The sequence below is a fragment of the Orcinus orca genome, chromosome 2 (genome assembly GCF_937001465.1).
Source record: "Orcinus orca chromosome 2, mOrcOrc1.1, whole genome shotgun sequence".
In the NCBI taxonomy this organism is placed as follows: domain Eukaryota; kingdom Metazoa; phylum Chordata; class Mammalia; order Artiodactyla; family Delphinidae; genus Orcinus; species Orcinus orca.
In genome coordinates this window covers 152,823,339-152,844,903 of record NC_064560.1, presented here as the reverse complement: position 1 = coordinate 152,844,903, position 21,565 = coordinate 152,823,339, and the positions used below count along the sequence as shown (strand labels likewise).

The 21,565-nt window shown below is 42.6% G+C and overlaps 1 protein-coding gene across 9 annotated transcripts in view; it reads right to left on the bottom strand.

Annotated features, from left to right (window-relative positions):
* FRMD6 (FERM domain containing 6) overlaps window positions 1-21,565 on the bottom strand; it is a 262,742-nt gene that overhangs the window by 112,899 nt on the left and 128,278 nt on the right. For 6 of the 9 annotated variants that reach the window (XM_049706308.1, XM_049706309.1, XM_049706307.1 and 3 more), the window contains one exon: window positions 8,508-8,567. The exons of the other annotated variants lie outside the window; for them this stretch is intronic. The gene's annotated coding sequence lies outside the window, so the exon portion shown is untranslated. The remainder of the gene's footprint in view (window positions 1-8,507; window positions 8,568-21,565) is intronic. 9 annotated transcript variants of the gene reach the window in all.

Genomic DNA, 21,565 nt, shown 5'->3' with positions numbered 1-21,565 from the left:
AATCCATTAGGTCTTTAATCCATTTTGAGTTTATTTTTGTGTATGGTGTTAGGAAGTGTTCTAATTTCACTCTTCTACACGATAGCATGATTTCTGGTTCATCTTGAAATTTCTCTTTCTCTCTATGTCCCCTGCCACTGCTCTCCCTACACTCCCTCTTCCCTTCCCTTCTCCTGTTCCTGGCTTCCCCTCCTGCTGTTCAGTAGGAAAATCTCTGACAGAGCCACTTTTCTGCCAGGCTATTATATACATAGTCAGTGTTCCCACATTCCAAAGGTGGGTAAAAATGTGTGTGGAGAGCGGGGAATTCTGCCAGAACAATGACTCACTGTGCACATGCAAAATGGTTCAATAATAGGTCACTGCCTTAGCGAGAGCAATGCTGCCCGTCCCCAGGGGGAAAATGGGGGCTAGGAGACAGCCCTCCTGTGATCTGGGACAAGCCTTCTATGACAAATGGAAGAGCCATACGCACCATCACCGACATCCTGGTTTTTTATTTCATGGGCATGAGAGGTGATTTTCAAATAGGGATGGGCATGAAATGAGTTCCTGACATGCAGTGGCACACGTATTTATAGTAAGCGTGTACACTCACCTCTAGATTATTCAGCAATTAGTTATGTAAGTGCTGGAGTGTCCGGTTCCCTGGCTTTTCCCAGTGGGGTTGTTTACTTGTTGGTTTTTTTGGTCTAAATTCCTGCTGAGAAGAACTCCCACTAGTAGAAATATAGGATTATGGTGGAATTGGGCTGGGCTGCTTCCTGCCTCGATTTCTTCGAAGCCCAGCCTAAACTGCAGGAAATGACCTGACCCCTTTCTCATGCCTCTGTTCCCCGGAGCCTGTGTAAAGCCCACCTCGGGACCAGTCCCGCAGATAGCCTCCTTGGCTGACACAACACTGCCGCTGGGGGAAGAAATCAGCCTGTGTGTGGATTGGGGCTCTTCTACAGGTACGATCTTAAGACTCACCTGGCTTTAAGATTGCCTCACAATTATTTTGCTTCTCCTCAGCTCCCTTTTCCAGACCTCAGCAGCTGTTCTAGACCTCTTCACTACTTTCCTCAGCCCCCTTACTCTAGTCTGAGCCGGGAGTTCTCAACTGTGGCAACCCATTAAAATCACCCCAGGACTTTTTAAAAATCCCAGGGCCTAGGCTGCATCTCAGGCCAATTATATCAGATTCTCTGGCAGTGGATCCAAGCATCAGTTTTGGTTTATTTTTAAAGCTCCCCAGATGATTCCAGTGTACCGCTAAGGATTAGAACCATTGCCTTAAAGCAGAGAACTTTCCAACTTCATCAGAAAATGTGAGGCAGTAAACACCAACATCTCAAATTCCTATCTGCTCACAAGCTTTTCTACATGTGCCACCACCCTGTTGTCCTGCCCTCTGGTCTTACTGGTTGAGTCATCCCTCTATTTCAGGAAAAACTATGTCCTTTATACCCATATCTTCCAAGATCTTCCAGGACCTGCTTGTATCTCTAATCTCTTCCCCTCCACTGGATCTTTTCTTTTAGATTATAAGCAAGATTAAGTCCCCCTCATCTTTGAAAAGGTATCCATGGAGCTTGTCATCTGTTTCCAGCCTCATGCCCATCTACTCTCCACTTAGTTCTCTGTATGCTGGTAGTATTCTTCCTGAATACCAAGGTTTCTTAGCTGGACTCTTCCTCCTGTCTTTTTGTAGGAGGCTTGTTGAAATGAATTGCAAAACAATTTGCTATCTAGCTTTTTGGGCAGAATGATGTGGTCTAGCTGACTGTAGGTGAATTTCATTTAACCAGGCCCCCATGCTTTTTTCCCATGAATAACTATCATAGAAATGACCTAGGGCAATTATTGAGACATTCTTCTGGACTTCACAGTATGCTACAGAATAATGTCATATTCACTTGTTTAGGATGAATTTCTAAACAAATCCAGTATAGGAATCCTCTCCTCAGAATTTCCACACTTTCCAAGGCCACTGCCCAAACAATAATGATCATGAGAAATCAGAAGAAAGAAGAATAAACAGTGTGGCTTGTACTTTAGACACAGTTTTAGAAATTAAAATTCATACCCTGACACAGTCACTTTATTTTAGAATCCAGCACCATTTCTTTGCAGAGGCAGAGCTGATCCAGCTCTGCAAAGCAGCCGGAATAGGCTACGCCACCACTCTGAGCTCTCACCGGCAGCAGCTTCCTGAAGTGTTTCTGCTTCCTTTTGTTTTCCTCTTAAACTCTCCTTCAAAAATACAGGTTACTTCTCAGTCATACTCCAAACGCTGAGCTCCCTCAAGAGAATAGCCAAATCCCTACCCTGCCTGATTAATTAGCTGAGTAAATCTAAGAAACTCCTTGGCCACACGGCCCTTCCTTCTGCCAAGTTTTGTAAAATTCATAGACTGTGTGTATTCATGAGCACAGGAAAACACCTGTGAGCAATTAACCAAATAACCTTGATTTAGAAGCCTTGGAAATATGCTGATGGCCCTCAGGCCCCTGGCACGGGTCTGTAATTATGTGAGACCACAACCCAAACATCCCAACAGGCCAATTACAGGAAGGGTCATTCTTTCAAATGCAGCATGAGGCTTTCTCTAAAATACTTCTGCCTGAGACTCAGAAAGAAGTCTCCATTATAACGGTGCTGCTTTAAAGCGGCTACACATGGGAGTTTGGAAAAGGAGTGACGTCTCAGGCCATTTCTCTGCAATATGTCTATAACCACGGTGAGGGGAAAGGAAACCACCTAAACCAATTTTTTAAATTCACTGAATTAAAAAGTGTGTTTAAAATGATTCACCTAGAAAGTGTTGCATTTAACTCTTTGTTTCTGTCCAGCCTAGAAACAATACCCACAGAGTTAATAAATCAAGTCTGCAACCAATAGTATGTCCTGTGAGAATGTAAAAATCCAACTTTTAGAGTAGACAGTCCACTGCAGAATTTTAAAATAATAAGCTTTGTTTAATCCTTTCTTTTATGTGCAAGAATGAATTCTTATCACTCTGTACTGTACTGTACTTTATATTCTACATGACTAGAACATTTAAAATTAACCTCACAATATCGAAGAAAGCCATCTATTTTCAGAATCAGTCTCAAAAAACCCAAAGACCTGAAAAACAAGAGTTCTTAACCAAACATAGATATGCTTCAGGAGCTATGAGCATTCTTAGAAATTCTAGAAAAATTCTGTGTGTATGTACTTTTTCCAAAGCAGGGGAGTGGGAGGTATTTGTAAATACACAGTCTAGTGCAGTAGCCATTACTACATGGCTATTGAGTGCCTGATATATTATAGCCTCAATTGTAGTGTACTGTGTTAAAACCCCTACTGGATCTTGAAGACTTAGAGTGATAAAAAAAATGCAAACTATCTCATTAATAATTATTTTACTGATTAATGTTGAAATGATAATATTTGTATGTATTTGACTAAATAAAAATATTATTAAACTTAATCTTACCTGATTATTTTTATTTTTTTGAACCTGGTTACTAGAAAAACCAAGACTACCTACTTAGCTCACATTATATTTCTGTTGGATGGTACTGTGTCCATAGCTTTCATCAGTATTTAAAGGGCTATTTTTCTTAGAGCAAAGAGAGACTTGCTCAGATGTAAATGCTCATCTCTCATCCTGCAGATTCTATCTCAGTGGGCCTTGACAGAGCCTTGACAGAGCACCAGGGGGCTGTGATGCTGGTAAGGCTGTCCTTGGTCCACATTAGAGACAGGTTGCCTTGGAAACCCCTAACACTGCTGGTGTTTCCAGAGACAAACATTGACGCACCCATCACTTCACCACTGGCACACAGATCCTGTAACCTCTCTTCTTCCAGTCTTAGAGGCACACATATCCACGAATCTGCACTGTCTTCATGGATTCTTCATCTAATGTATCCATAGTAGCACTTCTCACACCACCTTGCCCTCCTGATTTTCTATATGGGTCACAGGCATCTTTGAATTCCTCTTCTCATTTCCTGCCCAAGCCAGCACATGCAAACAATCATTAAGGCCTATCAATCTTTCTAATACACCCTTTTGTGTTTCTCTGTTACCCCTGCCTGGATTATTGTCATAACCTCCCACCTGCCTCCCTTTTTCAAGATCATCTTCCTCACCACTGTTAGAGTTTATTTTAAAATCACAAATCTGATTATATTACTCCCTAGTTCAAAGAGTATGTCATAAAGTCCTCACTGTAGCCAAAAAGGTGCTCCATAAACTGTCTCAATCCAGATTTCATCCTTATTTCCCAACCCCCCACCCCACCCATATACGCTCCAGCCACGCCAGACACACAATCTTCTTTCATGTCTCCAAGCCTTTGAACATGTGCTTTCCTCTGCCTGAATGCCTTTTCCTCCCCTTGCCTTTCAAGACGCACGTTATCACCATCTCTACTACATCCACTTTGAGACGCTCAAAGCACTTTGTATATGTCTCCATTACGGCACATATCATACTGTATTGAATTGTTTGACTGTGAGCTCCTCTTAGTTATTCACTTTTTGTCCTTGCTGCCCAGTACAGTGCTAAGAACTGTAAGAACTTATTTGACATCCAGAGCAATTCCAAGTAATCTTGTTTCTATAAATCTTCCAAAAGTAAAGCTCTCCAGCCCCACAAGTTAGAGTTTGAGGAACCTTAGAAATCTTCTAGTCTACTCTCTCATTCCCTGATGAGCAAATCAAGATGCTTAGATATGAGTCATCACTTATTGAGTGCCTGCTATCTCATTTCATCTTTATGATGTTCCATGAAGTAGGCATTTCTATTAATACCCATTTTACAAAAGGGAAAAATGAGGCCCCACTGCATTTAAGCAATGTGTCTAAGGTCACATAGCTAGCTAGTTACCTGGTGAGATTACTCAAGAATTTGTCCTGGTACTTGCCCTAGCCATCTTTCCCCTGTCTCATATGACTACTTACAATTTGAGGTGCTCCCTGAGTTATTCAACAGACATGAAGATGGTATTTTACACAGAGAAATAGAATGTTTTAGTGGGAAGAACCACATTATGACAATGATGCACTTTTTCTGTTTGACATATTTGTGAGCATATAACATTTTAATCTGCCATCATGTTTTCATTTTCCATTATGACATAAACATTCCTCCATTATTAGTATATAATCTTCATAAGCATAACTTTCCATGGCTGCATAGTAGTCCATCAACTACTTATACCATAATGCTCAGACTTGTTTGAGTCCTAACTGAGTGATATATAAAAGCATGAAATCCACATCTTGGTAGAATAATACCTCAAAAGGACCTCAGAGATCTCTAGTCCATTGTTTCTCAAAGTCTTGGCCTCAGACCAGCAGCATCTGCATCACCTGGGAGCCTGTTAGCAAAGCAGACTCTTGAGCCCTACTCCAGACCTACTGAATTCAAATCTGCATTTTAACTAGAAACCCAGGTGATTTGTGTTCACGTAATATATAAGAGATAGTAACTAAAAACAGTAGTTCGCAACCTTGGTTGCACTTTAGAATCACTTGGAAAGATCTTCAAAATCCTGAGGTCCAGGTCACACTCATGACTAAATCAGAATTGCTAGGAGACAGACCCAAGCATCCATCTTTTTTAATGCCTCCCTGGTGATTCCAATATCCTGGAAAGCCACAGAAGAAGGCACTGAAACCGACCATAAATTGATGAGATGTTTAAGCAGTCCTCTCTCCCTAGTGCTGGAGTTCTTTTTACAGGTCATTCTATACATTTCTATGGGAAATTCTGGTAAAACTAGACAAAACAAAACAAAAGAGAACGACAACAATGGAAACAAAATAAGACCTCACAAAGCTTTTAAGAAAATTTAAATTTTAAAAGTTCTTAAAATTTCCCATTTGCGTTTTCCTTTCCGCCCCTCCCTATCCTCCTTCTCATTTTTTGCCCCTCTCCCAAGAGATTCCTGGCCATGACAGACTCTGCATATCCTGCTCAGAGACCACAAAAAGTGAGCTTCCTATGCCACAGAGACAAGAAGCAGTAGAAAGACTACTCGATTTCTTCTTAATAATCTTATTTGTCCCGGCACCTTCTCCTACCTTCACGCCCCAAATCCAGTTTCTCCTATATGTCTGTATTTAGGCAAGCAGAGGACTTGGGGACTCCAATTCTCTCTACACAATGCCACAACCATAGGTTGATAGAAGTCAAGGTCACAGCCATGAATCATTTTCCTCAGTTTTCTTTTCAATGACTTGTCCACTTAAAAAACAAACACCTGTGTTAACTTGTAAGCCCTTGGCCTCCTAGTCCTGCAGTGTTGAACCATCTCGAACACTGGGACCAGGAGGAGGATGCACTTTTTCAAAACTAGGACTCAGCACTATTTCCCTTTTTACATAACCTAGGACCATAGCACATACTCCGAATATTTTGCCTTTTGTACAGAATGTTGTAGTGGAACTCTGAGCACATGGCATTATACTTGGTCAATGAAAAGTGATTTTTAAATGTTTTCATCTTTAATCCCAGTTTTAGGGATTTTAGCCATTCTGGTTCTAATTTATCTCAATGTTTAATCCCTATTTGATATTTGTTTTAAATTTAAACATGTATTTTAAAGGCTTAAATTTTAAACTTTTTACTCTAAGTAGTACAAAAATTTTTAAACAGATGTCTCATTAGTCATTGTCAACTGAGTACAAGCACTTCTTTTTCCTCCTGATAATCACAATACGTTAAAGACTTTGTTTTAAAAAAAAAAAGGTATAAAAAGAGAATGGGATAGGTTTATCAAATCATCAGCTTATGAGATAGTTTGGAATTTTCTGGAAGAAAGAAAGTGATTGGAAGGACGGTGACCTGGAAAAAAGGAAGTTGGGGCATTTATGCATGGATACCCCTCTCCCCTAGGCCTCTAGGTCGGGAGCTGCCCTGGGACTGAGGCTTTGTATGGGTCCCCAGAGCCGCAACTGCCAACGTGAGGACATGTCCAAGCTTGCACAGAACCGCCCACCTCAATTGCCACTGCAACCCGAGGTGAGCTGCAAGGCTGCTGCCACCACACACAGCTGGAAATGGAAGAGCCGGAACTCAATCCTATATCTGAACAGGACATTCCTGCTTAAAATTGTCAGGGGCTTCCCCGCTGCCTTAGTTGAGGAATGGGAATGGGTTTCAGACCCTTTAAGCCCTGAAACTTTATGTGTATGTGCATTTTGGGGGGTGAGAAGGCCTGTAATTTTCATCATATTTTCAAAAGGGTCCATGATAAGTGTTTAAGAACCACAAAAAAAAAAAAAAAAAAAAAAGAAAGAAAGAAAAAAAAAGCCCCTGAACATGACAGGCGAGACTTTGCACAGTTCAGACTCACCGTGTCCTCTCCCCATCCATCCTCCCCGACTCAGTGAACACCGGGTTCTGGTCAGAGAACTTCTCACCAGTCTCAAGGGCCATAAGCCCTTTAATACCTCTTGATTTAATACATGCCTTTCTCTCTGCCAGGAATGCCTCCCCCTTTGCTACTTCCTCGGTCCCTTCTCTGCCTGGTGAATTACTTCTTATCCTTTAAGACTCAACAATAAAATCGTCTCTTCTGCTGTGGGCACCCCGCCAGCTGCCCCAGCCCAGTCTCTTCCTCAATGGCTTCCTAATCAATCCATATACTGATGAACATGGTTGCTTACCCCCTTGGTGTTATAACTCTTCACATGCTAGTTTCTTCCACTCAACAGTGAACTCTTGAAAGCACAGACCACGCCCGCACCACCCAAACCATAACCTGCAACGCCAGACAACAATAACATCGATGCAACGAATTCACTGGATTGAATGCATGAAGGAATGAATGACTGCATTTATCAGCTTGGTTCCTTGTCTCCCTGGATCTTACAAAGACCCTGACCTTGGGAGATTGGGATATTCATAACCAGGTTTCCTGCTCAGATTGTTAGAATCTGTCCTGGTCCAAATACACATTTCTGGCTGACTCCTACGCACTTTTTAAGAACTACTATGAAAAAAGAATAATCAGGACAAGGAAGGAGACTTGGAAATTAAAAATGTAATTGATGATATAAAAAACTTCAGTAGGAGATTTGGAAGGGAGAGTTAGAGAAACTGTCAAAAATTGGAGAAGGCACCCAAGCCTGGTGTGCATGTCCCTCCTTGAAGCAGCCTGGACACACCTTCCCACCAGAGCACGGATGTGTCACCCCACATTGTAATGGCCAGTTGATTGGCCTCTAACCCCCAATAGACTGGGCTTCCTTCAGAGCTGGGACTGTGTCTTTTTCTACCTCTGTCACCTCTCACAGTGCCTGGCACAGAGTAGGTGCTAATGTACACGTGTACTGAAAGAATGAACGATGAACGCGTGAGGGAGTGAAGATAAGCTGTAGCTGGGCTCAGGGTTGAGCGAGGCTCTGTAGTAACTAGCTCTGTGGGTTTTGGAAAAGCTGAGTGACGCAGATCCCAGGGGCCACCCCCCCAGGGGAAGGGCCAGGCTGGGGCAGCAGGCAGGTTTCTAGCTATTGTGAGCTTACCTGAACCTGGAAAGGGTGATGAGCTGGGCAGACGCAAGTGGATGGAACCACTGAGAAGATCTGGAAGAGAAGGAAGGGGAGGGGAGAGCTCAGCCAGCAGGCGATATTTCGTGAGGAATTACTACATGCCATACCCTGTGTTAAGGACTTTTCATGCATTCCCTCACTTACACTTCATGAAACCCCCTGTAATTTTTACTACATCCATTTTCTAGATGATAAGGATGAGATGTACAGATATATCTAACCCAAGGTTCTAGAGCTAGTAAGTGATGGAAACGGGATCTGGGGGTGGGGGGAGAGTCTGATCACATCTGCGTGGCTCTAATACTGGGCTAGTGTTCCTGGAAAAAGGTCCCATCTGCCAGGAGTTGGCCCTCCTGAGAGCCCAGAGTGCTCGCTGTGTATCACGGGTCTCCGACCTCGCTGAGGATGGCGGCCGATCTTTTTCCCAGATGACTGCAGTCTCCCTTTCCCAGAAAACAATGTGTGGGAGGGAGTAAATAGCTGGGTTTGGGGCATAATGGTTTTCTTCTGTTTTGTGTTACTGGATTTGATGCACAGAAAACTGCCCAGAACCTCAAATAATTACAGTAAGACGACTCTGCTTCCTTCACGTGGCCACAGCAGACAGGCAGGAGCCCAGAGACACTGCAAAGCGAGTGTTGTAACCATCAGATGGGAAAAGGCAGTAGCCCAGGATCGGGAATTTCAGACAGAACCGCAAGCACAGCGTGGCACTTGGCAGAAATGGGGAAAGCTCCCACCCCTTGAAGTTTATTGACTTGTTTGATAAAAAAAAATCACTTAATAAAAAGACCTTTAAGACATATAATTAAAGGGGGGAAAAGGCAAGTTATAAGACAATTTATGCAGTGGGTACCATTTGTGTCAGGAAAAAACTCCACCAGACATTCTACGGTCTGGATGACCATACGCTGCCTGCTAACACAGGCTGTCTTACAGGAGGGGGCCAGATGCCAGACAGATGTTGGTTTAACTCGTATTTCTGGAAGTTTTCACAATACTATGATAATCATGTATTATCGGGTAATGAAAAATAGAAAAATAAGTAAAGATAGGTAGGTTTACAAAAGAGAAAAAGAAAGTGAGAGATGACCCCTGTTGTCTCTTTGTCAGTCAGGATTAGAACCGGTGCTTCAGTGACACTGCCAATTCCTTCTTTGATCGTCATGAGAAGTGCCTCAGTTGCCCCACTCAATTTTAAACCGGATGCATAATACACCTCCTACCACAAGGTGCCTACTGGACATTGATAGTTGTAGAGTTTGTCCTGAGCCAGAGAGATGGAAGAGATCATCAGGGCCAACATTTTTATAGATGAAGGAAGGAAAGGCACTGCCTTCCTCTGCTCTCCTGGGTTTCCCTGTCTTCAGCCTTCAGCATTGGTTTCAGAGACTCAACCCTAGAGCTACCGGGATAGGGATAATTCACGGAGTGAGCCCAGGAGAGCCAGGGTCACTTGGACACTAGCTCAAGGTCAGTGTGTCATGAGGGCAGAGGTGGTGGGTGAGGGCTGTGGGTTAGAGATAGTTCTATGGAGAGGGCCTGCACAGTACCCAGCAGGTGTCTGCATACGTGTGCATCTGAGTGTTTATGTGTGTGTTCGTATGGGTGACTGTGTATATGTGTGAGTGTGTGTGGGTGCATTGCGTATTTGTGAATGTTTATGTGTGTGTATTACTGAATGTGTGTGTGTATGTGTGAGCGTGAGTATGTGTGTGGAATCGAGGATCTTTCTTTCCCGGAGCCAGAAGCCCAAGGAGATGTTGCAAGGTATTGAAGACCTCATAACACAGTCTTGATTCCTCTGCAGAGGACTTCCAGGTACCCCGCTGTGATTCAAGGATGTGGCCCAGGAGAGTCTTTACCTTACCCTGGAGGGAACGCACTTGCCCTAGCCTCTGGAAACTGACCCATCACGCTTCAGGCTATATTGTCAATATTCAATGAAGACACCACTTTCTCTGACCCTCTGGAGACAACGGTGTGGAAACTGGGTAATTTATAGTCACCCTGGAGTGGTTCAGATTATCCAGCTTCAGCAGTGGGAAGGACACAAGTTCCGGGACTCAGAGGGTCTAGCTCCTTCTGACAGGCCCACCTTAATCCCCTTTACAGATGAAGAAACTATTTTGTGACTCTAGGTACCTTCCTTTTCAACAGGTTTCCGGATATATATTATAACTTACATTACATTACCAATGCTTGCAAGGTCCACATACCACCTCCAATCACAGAGGGGGCCCAGCTGATAGAAAGAGCCTTCTCCCAGATCCTATAGAACATAAATAAATCCTACATAGTCTTGGTCTACTGGGTGCCTTTCCTGCAGATGGGGGTACGACACCTCACTGGGGTGCCTTTTACAACATGATATATATATTCTCTCTCTGCATCCTCAAGAGATGCAGAGAGAGAATATATATTTAAGAAGAACGTACATCTTTTGGAGTAAGACATGAGCAATATAATTATGCAGACTCTAAATACTTCAGGCATGAACACATTAAGAGAGAATGATTTATGGGCTTCCCTGGTGGTGCAGTGGTTGAGAGTCCGCCTGCCGATGCAGGGGACACGGGTTGGTGCCCCGGTCCGGGAAGATCCCACATGCTGCGGAGCAGCTGGGCCCGTGAGCCATGGCCGCTGAGCCTGCGCGTCCGGAGCCTGTGCTCCACAACGGGAGAGGCCACAACAGTGAGAGGCCCGCGTACAGCAAAAAAAAAAAAAAAAGAGAGAGAGAGAATGATTTATGTCTCTTTGATGTAGCAAAGGCCTGCCTGACCCATCCTAAAATTAGAATAAATAACATAACGCAAATATATGTTAAAAAAAAAAACCTGCAGAGAAGTATACAGCATAGAAAAAATAATGACTGCGCAATGCACTATATGAGTGGCAAAGCAGGACAGGGAGAGACAGAGTGAACTTTATGAAAAAAATGGTTGTGTTTTTGACAGGTTTTGCTTTGTTTTACCCCCAGGTATCTTGAGATTGCAGCTCACGTAGGCCATTGACGCTTCGAGGACAGAATCTCAAGGACCGAGATTCACATGCCCTATTCACATGCCAGTGTTAACAGTAAGCGCCAGTCTAGGAGGCTGGGAATGTATGGCTATGGAGAGGGCCTGGGAGAGAGTAAAAGTGGAAAGTGAGCTTTTCCTGGGAAAAGTTCAGTATTCCCTGGAAAACAAGAAGGACAAAGAGGATGAGAAGAACATGGCACACTGAAGAGTTTATATTTGGTGTTATCCCACCCAAGGGTTGCTCCTTGATGTTTGCTGAAGTACAATGGTCCCTACCTAGAATCTTCTCTTCACCTTTTCCCATTCTCTTAAGCTCTTGGCATCTAGACCCCTAACTTATCTTTAGATGTTTTTAGTGACTCTTTTTATTCCTGGCCCAATCATTTCCTCAAAACAAGGTAATTGTAAGAATACTGTTGTAATAATCTTCATTCTTGCTAAGGCTTGAGTGTGCAAGCACTCCTTGGAATGCTATTTACTTGAACTAGAAAATGTGGTAGACGCACAAGTGATCAAGTGCCCAAAATCTCTCCCCAGAGTCCCCTCTCTCAACCCACCATGACGGACTGTAGCTTCCCCTGGAGTTGTGTTTTTTGCATCTCGGAATGCCTGGCACTTTCCTCCTAACAGATACTCCAAACCGTCGAGCTCAACTGTGAACCGTTGGAACAATTCTCCTCCAAGACCCACTCCGTCACACACATGCACACATTCTGCCCACGCCCACTCTCCCTCCCTGCAGCAATCTAGCTGTTCCCGACTGCTGCAGGTTGTAATGGAAGCTTCCTAACCAAAGGAAAAAAACAACCAACGGTTCTTCTGAACACTCCATTTCCCTCGTCCTCAGGAGAGCTGGCATTCTTGTGCCCTTGCTGCCCTCCTGCCCACGCCTCCCCTTCCCCTGCTACTTGATCCACACATCTCACTTTAGGGACTTGTCACAAAGACACTGCTGCAAAAGGCAGGACATCTTTATAGCAAATATTCTCCATAAAGTATGCTGGAAACTGGCAGCTTGCACAGGCTCCGGTCGCGCAGGCTCAGCGGCCATGGCTCACGGGCCCAGCCGCTCCGCGGCATGCGGGATCCTCCCAGACCAGGGCGTGAACCCGTGTCCCCTGCATTGGCAGGCGGACTCTCAACCACTGCGCCACCAGGGAAGCCCCAAAACTGGCAGCTTTTTAATGCTGATGTGCCTGTCACTACATGAGTTGTTACTTGCTTTGAAAGCATTGTCTTATTTAATGCTTGAAAAAGCCCCAAGAGGATTTTTTTTCTACACTAGAGAAAAACCGAGGCTCAGAGAGAGTGAGCAGTTCACTCCAGATTACAGAACTAGTGACACACAGACTTGGTTTCTGAACCCCAGTGGGCGTTTGATGCCAAGGCCCTTGCTTCAATATCTCCCAGGAAAACTCAATATTTTTCCCCTTAGGGAAGGATGAAAAATACCTAATGTATTAATATCCTATTCTATTTTTCTATCCATCAGAGGGCAAAGAGTTTTTCATTACATATTTTTCTTCTTTATAAAAGTAATATTTGTTCACTGAAAATCGTGTAGGAAATACAGAGAAGCAAAAAGAAGGAAAAAAATCACTTGTAATCCCACCACTTGGATATAACATGTCTACATTTTGGTGTGGATCTTTGAAGATATTTTTGATTGGAACCTTTTTTATGGATTATGCTGTACAAAGAGTTAAGGTTGGACACATAGTTCTATGCCAATAAATGATTCTAGAACTTTCAATTGCGTAGATGTACCATACTTAAACCAATACCAGATGGTTAGCCATGAAGAGGAAGAAATATTGTTCGCTCACTTTACGAGCGATAAAAGGCTGCCACCCAAACACGTTAACGCTAAAAAGGAACCAAGCAGAAAACTTTATCTAAATCAAGAGCTGGCAGCCTTTGCGTGTAAAGGGGCGGGTAGTAACTAGCTGAGCTTTGTAGGCCATACAGTCTGTCTGTTGTAACTGGTCAGCTCTGCGTTACTGCACAAAAGCAGTCACAGACCACACATAAATGAATCAGTGTGGCTGTGTGTCAACCAAATTATGTATAGACACTGAAATTGGAACTCTGTATGATTTGCCTGCGTCATAAAATAGTATTCTTCTTTTGATTTTAAAAAGTTATTTAAAGATGTAAAAACAACCCTTGATCTGTGAGCCATACAAAAACAGGTGACAGGTAGCAGTTTGCCCACCCCTGCTCCAAATGAGCCACAGACCAAGTTACAGAATCAATGAGAATTCTCTTTCCAACCCTTCCTTCTCCTGGATATCCATTCTCTCTCTCAATCCCTCTCTCTCTCTCTCTCTCTCTCTCTCTCTCACACACACACACACACACACACACACACACACCTGGTTGCCCCAAAGTCCTTCCTTTATAGGCTGGCCAACTTCTCCCTGAGTCCCGCAGGTTTAAAAATTACTTCCATTTTCCTCGATTCTCTTTCTGGGAGCATCTGATTATCTGACCGAAGTAGTTCACATTAAGAAGTGATTGGCAGGGACCAATCCTCCCCCCGGGAATTTTCATTTGAAAGAAAACATACAGATGTAGGTAACTGGATGTCAGCGAAGACATTTTTGAGTAGCAGGATATCCAGTTCTTTATTCAGGAAGTTGATTTTGGTGTTATGAGGCTGACCAAGAAGGCTAAGATGATGAGTCTACTGGGTACTTAGTATCTACAGAGGACCCTTGAGGAGCACAGGTTTGAACTGCGAGGGTCCACTTACACGCAGATTATTTTCCATAGTAAATACTACAGTCCTACACAACCCACAGTTGGTTGAATCCGAGGATGGAACTGTGAATATGGAGAAACCGTGAATGTGGCACGTGGATGTGGAGGGCTGACTCTAAGGGTTGGCACCCCTGTACCACCCCTCCCCATTGTTCAAGGGTCCACTGTTATTGGGGAAGCCGGACAAAGAAAATTAAAAAGTCAAATCAGAGGCTATTAACTATCAAGAGCTGATGACTAAATTCAATGGCTAAGCTCTGATGCAGACTATTAAAAACTGCCCAGTGGTATCAAGCCCAGGCATTTGGGGACATTTCTCTGTATGCTCTGTATACTGGCAGACATAGGGCCTTACCCTTTGCCTTTTGTGGCTAATGGCTTCACGACATCCTCAGGGGCCCAAGGCTTTTATCCAGTTAGAGTCCCTGCTTTATGGTTTTACCTGTGCTATTGTATTAGGCAGCAACACAAGGTTGGAGGCAGTTCTTGAGCCTTTTCTTAAACAGCCAGAGATGTGTGAAGGGCTGAACAAAATGCCTTCACAAGTGCTTTAGTGACTGGGCCAGGGAGTTTCACCACTAACTCTAAGGCAACCATTGGACAAGCGACGGGAAACAGGGCAACAGGTGTTGATGTGAAAACAACTCCTGCAAAGGTCTCCTCTTACCAAAGAGGTGGAGGAAGGTAGTCACAAGAACCTTCCTTCCTGAAAGACACATCCTAAACTCCAAGGCAGTGAAAGCCTCCTCAGAGGTATCACAGAAAGGGGGAGCAAAAAGGTGGCCTTGAGGAACAAAACCAAGCTTGGACCAGCGGTTTCCCTTTGCAGCGATGTTTGCCTGCCATCTGCCCAACTTCAACGCCGGCCACAAGATGGAATTCAGCTCTACCCCAGTTCCGGGAAGGCTGAGGCGGGGTCTGCCCAGGAAATGCCAGGAGAAGCCCCAGGGCTAGGAGAGGCAGCTTGAAGGTCAACATCTGGGTGTCAGACTGCTTCTGAAAGCAAAGGGTAAAAAAATACACCTTCCCTCTATGTTCTAAAAATCGCCCAGATATCCTTTTTTAAAAAAATTACCCAATTTTCACTTCAATGACAAGTGCTAATAGGTCATTAAAATGATATGCGTATTACTAACACAGGCTATTGGCAACTGGGGTCACTGCAAACCCTTGACATTGCCTTCCTGTATCTGACTGTGGTTCCACTTCATCTGGCTCCCTGCCTCTGGCAATGGCCAGGGTTTGAAGGTTTAGAGACATGCAAATTGCCTAGCTAATTAAACTCTGTACTTTTTTTTTTTTTTTTTTTTGCAGTTTGTGGGCCTCTCACTGTTGTGGTTTGTGTGCTGGGTCCTTAGAATTAGAAGACCTTACAGCCACCTGGTCTTGAAATTTCTTTACCCCTCTCGTTAATAATAACTCAGATCTAACATTTTAACTCTATAACATTTATAGAACACTGTGTACCAAGGAATGTTCTAAGTATTTTCTATATATTAACTCATTTGTTTCTCACCTAGCCTCATGAAGGAGGTGCTATTATCATCCCCATCTTACAGATGAAGAAACTGGGCACAGAGAGGTTCAGTAACTTACCCAAGAAGGCCTTCTAGAAGGTGTCAGAGGTGCCTCTTTACACATTCTGGCCAAATTTGCTGTATGTGCCCTAGATCTTCTATCTCCTGCCTGGAAATCTGCCCAGCTGCCACTCCCCCAAGCCAGGTATTGTCTAAATCCCACCTAACCCTCATGGTCCAGGGCTATCTCCTCCAAACAGCCTCTCCTAACTGCCTTCAGCTAGGGTCAGTCTCCTTATTCTGAAACAGCAAAGAACTGTAACTGTGCTGTGTGCCATGTGCCATGTTCTGCCCTTTATAAGCACCTTTTATCTTTAAAATCATAAGGTAAGCACTCTAAGATCTGACGCATATCTGATTTATCTCTGTGCTCGCACATTTCATAGCTTATGTCTTGAGCTCATACCTGTTGCAGTATTTATCACATATCAGAGAAAATGGCTGAATGAATATGTACACTATACATTATGTTACTTCATGAAACAATGCCCCCTTTTACATATTGCAATTAGTCTCACTTATATTAAATGCATACTCACAAGAGGAATATTTACAACGTCTGTCAAATGCTATGCAATTTTTCCTGAAGGGGAAAGCATTTGTATAGTGTATGAACCTGAACCGACAAAGAAATCTGAGGACCCCCGTGTATACATGCAAGGCACTGTCTGCCCAGACAAACCAGGAGTCACATTGCTTCTCTGCATTCCCTTGTGTGAAAGAAAGCGTTTCTGTCTGGCCTCTACTCCACCACCGCCCTTTCTGGGCCCATGAACTTTTGAACCAGGGCAGTGGGGCTCCGCTCCAGGCGACTCTCTCATCTACCAATGTGTCCACACAGCGAGCTACGTTCACAGGCCACAGAAGCATCACTGCTTAACCGTGAGGTTTGGGGCTCAGCCACAGCTCAGGCCACCACCCTCAGGGTGCAAAACAATTCCTCCCTTGTATAAAGTAGTACATTTAAAAAGTCATTCTTGACACTTTATACCTTCAGCCACAGGGGTAACCTATAAAGGAGTTTAGATCTCCAACTTTCGTGTAAGCAGCAGGAGAAACAACCAGGCAGAGAGAGGAGCACACACAAAATATTTTGATCTGATCATTTGGCAGGATCTTAACATTGTAAGTATCAGTTTAAAATAGAGGTTTAAATCAACTCCCAACCCCAGACTTAAACAGTTTGCAAATATTCACTGACGTCAATAAAGTGAGAGTTCTTGACTCTGGCTGTGCATCAGATTCCCTGTGGAATTTAAAACATACGTGCACACACACACACACACACACACACACACACACACACTCTCTCTCACACACAGATACACACACACCAGTCAGGCTCTCCCCCTGGAAATACCACAATTTGAAAAAGCTGCATAGTTCAGTCTGATGTGAAGTCTGGGTTGAGAATTACTGTGACAAGAGAAGACATAAAAATAATGGGCAACTCTCAGTCCAATGCCTTGTCTCCTGCTGTCGCTGCTTTTTAATCAAAAGGGTGAGGAGGGAAAATCAGTAAGAACATTAGTTCTGCAAGCAACAAGACATAATATTTCACAGTTACAGAAAACAGTAGGTGGCTATGATTTCAACACTAGTAGAAGTAAAACATTTTTCACAAGTATGAATCAAACCAAAATATAAACAAAACCCTGCAAAGTCTAAAAAAAACTGTAAACTCAAGATTGGGAACTTGTATTTCATTCACATCCAAATACCATTAATTAATATAATGTTCCTAGAAATGTACAATCTCCTGAGACTGAACCAGGAAAAGCCAGAAAATATGAATAGACAAATTACCTGTAATGAAATTGAATCAGTAACGTAAAAACTCCCAATAAACAAAAGTCCAGGACCAGATGGCTTCACAGGTGAATTCTACCAAAAATTTAGAGAAGAGTTAACACCCACTCTTATCAAACTATTCCAAAAATTACAGAGGAAGGAATGTTTCTGGACTCCTTATTTGAGGCCAGCATCACTCTGGAACTAAAACCAAACAAAGATACCACACAAAAAAGAAAATTACAGGTCCAAATAATTGATAAACATAGATACAAAAATCCCCCCCAAAATAATTGCAAACTGAATCCAACAATACATTAAAAGAATCATACACCATGATCAAGTGGAATTTATCCCAGGGATGCAAGGATGGTTCAGTGTCTCAAAATTAATCAGTGTGTTATACCATATTAACAAACTGAAGAATAAAAATCACATCATCATCTCAAAAGTTGCTGAAAAAGCTTTTGACAAAATTCAACATCCATTCATGATAAAAGCTCTCAATAAAGTGGGTGTAGAGGGAACATACCTCAACATAATAAAAGTCATATATGACACGCTCACAGCTAACATCATACTCAATGGTGAAAAGCTAAAAGCATTTCCTCTAAGATCAGGAACAAGACAAGGATGTTCACTCTTGCCACTTTTAGTCAACATAATATTGGAAGTCCTAGCCACATCAAATAAGAAAAATAAATAAAAGGAATCCTAATTGGAAAGAAAGAAGTAAAACTGTCACTGTTTGCGGGTGACATGATACTACACATAGAAAATCCTAAAGACACCATCAAAAAACTGCTAAAACTCATCAATGAATTCAGTAAAATTGCAGGACACAAAATTAATATACAGAAATCTGCTGCATTTCTATACATTAACAATGAACTGTTAGAAAGAGAAAAAAGAAAGTAACCCCACTTATAATTCACATAAAAAGGAATAAAATAACTCGGAATAAATTGAAGGAGGTAAAGACCTGTACTTGGAAAATTATAAGACGCTGATGAAAGAAATTAAAGACAACATAGATGGAAAGATATACCATGTTCATGGACTAGAAGAATTAATATTGTTAAAATAACCATACTACCCAAGGCAATCTACAGATTCAGTGCGATCTCTATCAAAATACTGATGGGAGTTTTTAATAGAACTAGAACAAAGAATTCGAAAATCTGTATGGAAACACAAAAGACCCCAGATAGCTAAAACAATATTGAGAAAGAAGAACAAAGCTGGAGATACCACACACCCTGATTTCAAACTATACGACAAAGCTACAGTCATCAAAACTGTATGGTACTGGCACAAAAACAGGCACATAGATCAATGGAACAGAATAGAGAGCCCAGAAATGAACCCATATTTATGTGGGCAATTAATCTATGACAAAGGAGTTAAAAATACAGAACGGGGAAAAGACAGTCTCTTCAATAAATGGTGCTGGGAAAACTGGACAGCTATATGCAAAAGAATAAAACTGGACTACTCTCTCACACCATGCACAAAAATAAATTCAAAATGGATTAAAGACTTACATGTAAGAACTGTAACCTCAAAAATTCTAGAAGAAAACATAGGCAGTACACTCTTTGACATCAGTCTTAGTAATATTTTTTTTGGATGTGTCTCCTCAGGCAAGGAAAACGAAAGCAAAAGTAAACAAATGGGACAACATTAAACCAAAAAGCTTTTGCACAGGGAAGGAAACTATCAGAAAAGGAAAAGGCCACATACAGAATGGGAGATATTTGCAAAGGATATATCCGATAAGGGGTTAATATCCAAAATAATACAAAAAACTAATACAACTCAACATCAGAAAAACAAACAACCCAATTAAAAAATGGGCAGAAGATCTGAACAGACATTTTCCCCACGAGGACATAGAGATGGCCAAAATGTACATGAAAGGATGCTCAACAGCACTAATCATCAGGGAAATGCAAATCAAAACCACAATGAGATATCACCTCACACTTGTCAGAACGGCTATTATAAAAAAGACAACAGGTAACAAGTATTATCTTCAATTCATTCTGATCAATTGCCTTTTCCATAAAACAGCAGGATCAAACAACAGCCTTCTTTGATTTGGCAGATAGAACTGGATTTGATGTTGTCAGGGTTCAACCTTTGCTCTCCTCTCTAACATTATTTTTCTTTCTGACACTTCACTCCAGGGGCAAATCTTCACAATGTTAAATATACTTTCATACTTATGTTCACTCTGGAAGCAGGTTTTCTTCTCATTCTTTCTGATACAATCAAAATTTACCAGTCTCCTGTTCCATTATTCCAGAGTCCCTTTTTCTCCAGTCTCTGTTAAGGGAAAGTGCAAGTGTTTTATAAACTAATCTGGAGAAATGGGGGCTAATAATATACATTATGTTCCTAGGGAACAAATTTGAGTTCAAAAGCATCTTCTGGCAATAATTCCTGAGCCTAAAACTGGAACTCTAACAGGTAAAATTTCAGGCCCTCAGAGTGAGGGGACTGATGTAGCTTTGGCAATTTAGGTCTTTCAGAAACTCTCAAAATCATATTTTATAAGCATCTATCTAGTCCATCTATTCAAAGAAGCTTGGTTCACTGGTCCACATAGGCTCCAGGGATATAATGGGGATGGGGATACTAAGACTGCAAGAACACCCGCATACGCCCTCTTTCCATTTCTGGCACAGTTCCAGACTCCCTCTTCTGTTGAGGCTGGATTATCCAGAGTTAACCCAATGGGGTATCACTCACCTATCTCTTCCATACAAGTTCTAGCAGTTAATCTGACGGCAACTTCTCCAATGGTAGGAATGAAAATTCAAAGCCGTTAACTTTGCTTTTGCTTACCAGCTCTGACCCAAGTCCTGCCACCTCTAAATAGCAGGGACCTTCCCCACCCTATTTCCCATATCCAGCTGTAATGGGGAGTTGGGTTCCTGCTGTGGAAGAGGGTTACAGTGTGTACTCACTTCCTGTTCTTATTAAGTCTCTGGAAGAGGTACAAGAAATGCCCTGAGTTCATCTAGGCTCCATCAATCATGCAGTCTGTTATTTCCACTTCACACACCCTGTTTTTCTGTCCCCAAAAGTACACCTGTGAATGCCAAGCTCTTTGGCCGTCTCTTCAGTTCAGAGAGTATGGGGATTCTATTCCTGGGAAGAAGGAATGGAAATTTCACAGAGGTGGAGAGGTGGGCTTCATAAATGTATGTTAAACACATTTCAAATTGCCATCTTCAGTTTTGTACTTAAAATATCAAACAAGTGTCCTGGTATCCAGCAGTGGGAGTCCTGGTTAACCTAGATTATTGTCTTTGGGAATGAAACCCACAAGCTCTGGCAGGGCAGACAGAATCAACTGGATTTGCCATTGGAAAGCAGGAGTTCCCCCTGTCTGGTACATTTGTGCTGCCACCCAAGACTGAGGGCAGGGACCTGAAGAAAGAGCCTTGAGAGGCACTGGAATTTATGTGCAGCAGCCAACTGTCAGCTGGTACAGACACAACGCTACAAACAGTCATTTATTTCCAAACTGTGACAGGTAAAATTCAGTAAACCTGGGAGGAGACGGGTGTTTATTAAAAAGGCTGGGGGTGAGGAAAGCTAAAAATTCTAGATATAGTTTGAAATTAGAATTTGTCTGTGCTTTCACTTGTTCACATTCTTTAGGAAAAGGTGAATGATACAGTCTCAGATGGAAGATGGAGTTTCTTTGGCTGGGGTTAGAGGCTATACTACAAAAACCTCTTTGTCAAAAGGGAAAATCTGGAGTGATTTGCTGGCAACACGTAAGAGCCCCTCTGGCTGCTCTCCTCTGCCCAGTTCACCTCCTTCTGGAGGGGGCGGTGTAGTGACACAGGCCTCAGTGATGTCC